Below are 6,471 nucleotides of genomic sequence, written 5' to 3'. Positions count from 1 at the left end.
GAAAGAGATTTATAAACCCCAAGAGAGTAAAGCAGATTGCCTTAAAAAAATCCAAGGAAGGAAGCACAAAATATGAAGGACTCTTGATCTTGTAATGGCTAACACTGTGTGCGTCTTATCCTAAGAAGTCTTGCAGAACAGCCAGTGTCATGTGCTGCTGTATTAATGTATTCTGTCTAGTGCTCTGCATTGCCTTTTTACTGCCTTCCTTTTTCCCAAGGGATGGTGAATCCCATTAGGGGAAACCTTTTTCTTTTCCTGGTACTTGGCAAGAGCATAGCCCAAGTCAGCTTTGCAGCCTTGGAGGAGAGCTCAACTTGACTTTTGGGATTCTCAAGCTTATGTTGGGTTGTAGACACTCAGTGAATTTCTCTAACACAGCAATTGAGGTAGATGGGTTGCCTTTGGGAAAGCAGTATACCTTTCCAATTCCCCAGAATTCCCTTTACATTTAAAAAATTGCTTAAAACAAAGACAAGTTTTATTCTAGCAAATAAATACTCCTTCCTAGGAAAAACTGCAAGTTTAGTTAGTTCTGAATGCTCATGAAAATACAGGTCAATCTCTGTTTAAGTTTTTTCTAGGACTGGGGTTATTTTTTGAAATACATGGACTCTTTAGCAAGGCATCTTTTACATCAGGCTTAGTTTTCTGCCCATTATGTCAGTTGAATTGCATTTTCCACTGATTTCTTCTTCCTAGACTGCAAGATTTGCACTGTGAAACCTTTTTGCTTGCTGCAGAAGTGGTAACATTATATATAATTCCGTGCATTATCTGTAAAAGATTTTAATTTCCAGTCTGTGGGATGTCACTGGTTATTCATAGATCTCACATGATGATAACACAAAGGACTGACTTGCATGCCCACATCCTTTTGGAGTTCAGGCAGATATTCATGGTGTGTGAGTGAACTCAATGCTTTGGTCTACTATGACAGTTTCTCTTAATTTCCACTGATGTATGTAACATAATGAAGTACAGCTTCCTTTTCTTCAGTTTTCTTATTTTGTTACCGCATAAATAGAACTGAAACTACTTTGTGTCAGAGAGAAAATCAGTTTAACATGTAGTAAAAACATAAGAAGAAATACTAGGACAGTGTGATTCCCCTCTTAGTGTAAGTGCGGGTAGTTCCACGGCCACCATTAAAGGTGGCTTTTTTGCTGTTGTGAAAACCATTAGGGACATGATGAAGTGTGTCCTGGAAAACAGTGACATTGTAATGCATGTTTAGTTACTGTGCCTTCAGGGTGTCTTTCTTCCATGATGAACAGGGCTTTATTTCCCTTGTGTAAAGCTCAACTGTTTGTCCCCCAGCCCTATCCCACAAAATACCATGTAAAAGATGGGGAAGATTTTAAGGACACTTTGACTCTGCAGATACTCTAAATAGATCTTAGTGTTAACTGCAATAGGTCAGCAATCACACTTTCATACATCGGTGCTTGATCTCCAAACAGTCAAAGCCATGGAAGAATCCACTTTCATCGTCTTTTCTGTCTTGCTTTTTCAACAGCTACATCGCAAACCAGAGAAAATTAGAAAGTATCAATGACAATGAAGTTGGATTTTATGTTGGACTTAAAAATCTGTGAGTATACGGGATGCACATTTTATAAAGCTGTTTTTTGTGTATTTCTTTTATAGAAGCATATAGAGACCTCATAAAAGTGGAGGTTTAACTTTGTGTATTATAGAGGACAGTTGCAGATCTTGTGGTTCAGCCTTGTTGCGATTTCATCCACATTCTTATTTTAACCACTGTTATTATTTTGCTACCCATTAAAAGAAGTATTCTAACAGTTTTATGTGTTTTCACAGGACTGTGGTGGACTCGGGCTTAAGATTTGTGTCCCGTCAAGCATTTGTGAAAAACGTCAACCTACAATACATGTGAGTAAGGATAGCACCTGCCTTCTAAGTCAAAACTATCCAACTCATGTTAATTTATTTAGTTGTTGATATATTTATCTCTTTTACCATTTCCTTCAATTTTATATGGATGCTTTAACAAGATCTCTATAAGGACATGAGTGTATTAGCAATAAGTTTGCAGATGACACCAAGCAAGGTAGGAGTGTTGATCTGCGTGAGGATAGGGAGGCTCCACAGAGAGACCTGGATAGATTAGATGATTGGGCTGATGTTACTGGTATGGGCTTCAACAAGGCCAAGTGCCGGGTCCTGCATTTGGGCCACAACAACCCCAGGCAACCCTACAGGCCTGGGGAAGTGTGGCTGGAAAGTGTCTGGCAGAAAAGGACCTGGGGGTTCTAACTGACAAGCAGTTGAATACGAGCCAGCAGTGTGCCCAGGTGGCCAGGAAAGCCAATGGCATCCTGGCTTGTATTAGAAATAGTGTGACCAGCAGAAGTAGAGAGGTGATTTTCCCCCTGTCCTCAGCACTGGTGAGGCCACACCTGGAGTTTTGTGTCCAGTTTTGGGCACCTCAATTCAAGAGAGATATCAAGATGCTGGAGCAAGTACAGAGGAGGGCAACAAAGCTGGTGAAGGGCCTAGAGAATAAATCTTATGGAGAATGCTTGAAGGGTTGTTTAGTTTGAGAAAGAGAAGGCTGAGGGGGAGACCTCATTAGTGTCTACAGCTACCTGAAAGGTCATTGTAGAGAGGTTGGTGCTGGTCTCTTCTCACAGGTAGTGACAGAACAAGAGGGAATCGCTTCAAGCTGACAAAGGGTAGCTTTAGACTGGACATTAGGAAATAAAATTTCACAGAAAGAGTGGTTAGACACTGGAATAGGCTGCCCAGGGAGGTAGTTGAGTGACCATCCCCGGATATGTTTAAGGGTCATTTGGATGTGGTGTTGGTGGATGTGGTTTAGGGGAGAACTTTGTAGAGTAGAGATGATGGTTGGACTCGGTGATCCCAGGGTCTTTTCCAACCTGAATAGTTCTGTGATTCTATGACACGATTAAAATAGTCAGCTGTCATTAATTGACCTTAAATATGCATGGTAAGGAACTAGCAGATTGTGAGAACATGACACAGGATGGTAAAAAGACCACCCAGTTCATTATCCTGTCTCTAACAATGAACTCTGGCTCTGTCCTTTGTGGTAAATAGTGTAGCACGAAGAGTGCCTCTCTCAGCTGAGTGAGTTGATGCTGGGCTTATGACATCCACACTGTCTGTCACACTCAGCGACATGAGTTTGAACAGCTCTAGTGTTATTCAATGGGCTGAATGTATTTTAGCAGCTGCAGTGCAATAGGTGCATGCATGGAGCTCATCTAATGTAATTTCACCAGTGTATGTGTCCGGAGACTCTCGTATGACTGTGAAATTAAGTCAGGTAAGGAGATGATCAGAAGATTCACTTTGGAAGCTCACTCTGGATCTGAACTAGTGTACCTAAAGTGGAATGTAAGAATGAGGTTACTTTCACACCCAAATGTGATTTGTGGTTCATTGACTTCAGGAAGTTGATGCCTGTGCAGCTTTCTGACTGTATTTTTCTGGGTGACTTATATTTTAGATTTAGCAAATACTGAACTGATCAAAGGTATTTTTAAAAATACAGAGAAAAATTATTACCTAAAATGAAAGACTTTCTGTTTCTTTCTGGTGTAATGTCACATCCCTGAAGGAGGCTTCTTGTATAGCCTTTTGGTAAGATAAAAATGAAGTAGCTTGTTTTCCTACTTGAAAGGAAAAGAGTGGATCCTGTCTTACAAAACACTGAGATCATATAAGGAGCTCAGTTCCTCACAGATGCCCTCTTGTAGCCAAGTATTCGAGTGTGTATAGCAGTCCATCCATCTTTGTTAGATACATTTAACACTTACCCCTTTGCTTCTGTTAAAGTCCTGATGAGATTAGGAAGACATAAGGACAAGCCTCAGGCTTGTAAGATACTTCCTTCTAATACAGAAGAACTGTTGAACTGAGCACAGGGCTGATTGCTTTGCTAATGAAACGGAATCGCTTTCTGCACCTGTGTTTTCCAAAGAATTGCAATTAATTCATGTTAGGAAGTGGATGTGAATGTCCATGTGTGCCTCAACAGTAACTGCTATCCTTAATGTGAAACTGTCACTGGAGGAGTGCAAACCAGGTCTTTTATGCCTATGTGGCTTACATATTACTTCGTAAAGTCATTAATAAAGCAAATAGCTTTTACTAAAATCAGTTGGTGATATAAGGGAAGTATCTTGTAGAGTAAAATAATGTGTTTATCTGTGTAATACTTGCTCAGTGGATTACGGTTGTAAAAGATGAAAGAATTTACTGATTGAGAGGCACATTTGCTGAGAAAGATTTTAGTGGCTGTGCTGGGACAGAATCTCAGCGTAACATGACAGAACAAAGCCAATGCAGTCTGGGATCAAAAGAAATTTTGTGTTAGATTTTTACATTTTTTTGCTGTTACCTTAGCTGCTGAGGAGGCATCTATTAGAATACCTCATGTATATGATAAGGTATAATATATGGGTGTAAGATACTATCTTCATATATATTGGGTATAAGGCATATATATATATTCATATGTATATATATGAATATACCCATCTTGAAAGTCATTACAGAGAAGAACAAGAGAGATAAAAGGAGTTTGTAAAGCAGGTAATTAAAGGAGACTGAGAGGCTTAGTGTATTCACTCCAATAAAGAAAAGACTGAAAAAAAACATACATCTTCTTGTCTTTAAGAGGAGCAGTTATGATGAGGAGACCAATCATGTCTCACCATGACATGATTTAGTGAAAAATAATGCATTTAATTTGGAGCAAGGTAAATAGATATTTGGAAGACCTTCCCAGCTGTATGGGCAACTAGACACTGCAAAAGGTAACAGAGGCAGTTGGTGGAATTCTCTTGATAGGCTGTGTCACGATCCGTGACCTATTATATCTCCTTATTGGAGTGTATTAACTTATCAGGATTTGCTGAGAGATCCACACGTGGGTATCGCCTCACACAGAGGATACAGGAACTTATGTCCCGACTTTTTTGAGTGAATAACTCGCTCAGTGCTTACTAAATTTCTAACAACAGCAAGGTTTATTGTGGGGAAAACAAAGCAATTTGGGGCAGGAGGTTCAAAAGGAGTGATTACAACACCTTAAACGTATATGGGTACACCTTAGTTACACAACTTATTCACGTGAGGGAAGCAGAGGGGAGGGATTTGCCCGAATGGCTGGATTATATTTTCCCCTATAAGCTGGGGTAGCCGGAATCGTCTCACCACGGCAGTGCAGGTTCGATGAGCTGGGTAGCAAAGAGGCTCCAAGCGCAGGTCGCCCCCCCCCCCCCCCCCCACCACAAAGCGGCGGCAGTCGGTGCGCGGCTCCGGGACCGTAGGTGTGCAGACGCTGGAAACGCGGCGTAGTGAGGGGGCAGCTCACAGCAGAAACGGCAGACAGCAGGGCAGCTGAGCGGGCTGGCAGGCAGCAGGAACAATGGCGGCGGCAGGCTGCGGGGGTAGACCACCGCCTGGAACACACGAGGAGAGAGCGAGAGAGAGCGAGAGAGAGCGAGAGAGAGAGAGAGGGGCGTGTCGCGCTGCCTCTCTCATGGGGTTCTTCGGCGCCAGTTTTGCATTTCCGGGCTTTTCAGCCAATCAGACGGGACCTAGTCCTCCCCTGCAGCAGCTGCCCCCCCCCCATACACACAGAGGGGGTTCAGTGCAGCGTGGAGACACCGTGTTAAGTCAGTTTTGTCGGCTGACTCAAAGGACATTTCATGTTCGTGTAAGGAAATACCTGGTCCTTCACAGGCTGTTTTCCTGTTGCCTTAGGGAAATGGGGGTTCATGCAATCAGAAAGTGTCTAGTGGTTGCTTCTAAGCAAAACTAAAGCAGGTAGACATTTTTTCTGAATACTGGCCATTGGACAAAACAATGAGGCGCTATCAGAGTTCCCACTTGAAGAAAAATATCATTATACAAATATGATCTGCTAGGCATTACAGAATCTGCATGCACAAGATGTCTTTAAAATACTTCAGCTAAAAGAAGAGCTTCAGCTGGAGCACACAGTCAAACATGGAATATGTATGTGTTGGTGAGCAGGCTTTGCTAGATCTGTAGTTCATGAAGCTGCTCATTAGAAGCAGATTAGGCTGCTTGCCATATGTTTGGCTCATGTGCGTGGAATCAGAATCACAGAATCACTTGGGTTGGAAAAGACCTTTAAGATCATTGAGTCCAACCGTTAGCCCTACTCTACCGAGTCCAGCACTAAGACATATACTTACATTATGAAGCAGAAGCTTATCCACTCTTGTACTGTGTTTTCTTTTTGTGAGGATTTAGTAATGTTAGCAGACACAGGATAAGCCCAGATAAAATGTAAAATACTAAGTAGCACCACCTACCCTGAATGAATGTGACAAAGCAGTAAGTATAAAGACATTTTTCCTGAGGTTGATCTATTATCCTAGCAAAAAAGCATTTGTTTGTTTTCTCTGGGATGTCTTGATGCTCACTAAAATGTTTCAGAAAGGC

The 6,471-nt window shown here is 41.7% G+C and overlaps 1 protein-coding gene across 1 annotated transcript in view; it reads left to right on the top strand.

The window, feature by feature from the left end:
• The first annotated feature begins 1,526 nt into the window (after positions 1-1,526).
• NTRK2 (neurotrophic tyrosine kinase, receptor, type 2) overlaps positions 1,527-6,471 on the top strand; it is a 195,014-nt gene continuing 190,069 nt past the window's right edge. Inside the window, exons 1-2 of the mRNA XM_009995463.1 lie at positions 1,527-1,594; positions 1,825-1,896. The gene's annotated coding sequence lies outside the window, so the exon portion shown is untranslated. The remainder of the gene's footprint in view (positions 1,595-1,824; positions 1,897-6,471) is intronic.

This window comes from Chaetura pelagica, unplaced genomic scaffold, assembly GCF_000747805.2.
Source record: "Chaetura pelagica isolate M959 unplaced genomic scaffold, ChaPel_1.0 scaffold473, whole genome shotgun sequence".
NCBI lineage: Eukaryota > Metazoa > Chordata > Aves > Apodiformes > Apodidae > Chaetura > Chaetura pelagica.
This window is presented reverse-complemented; position numbering and strand designations above follow the sequence as displayed.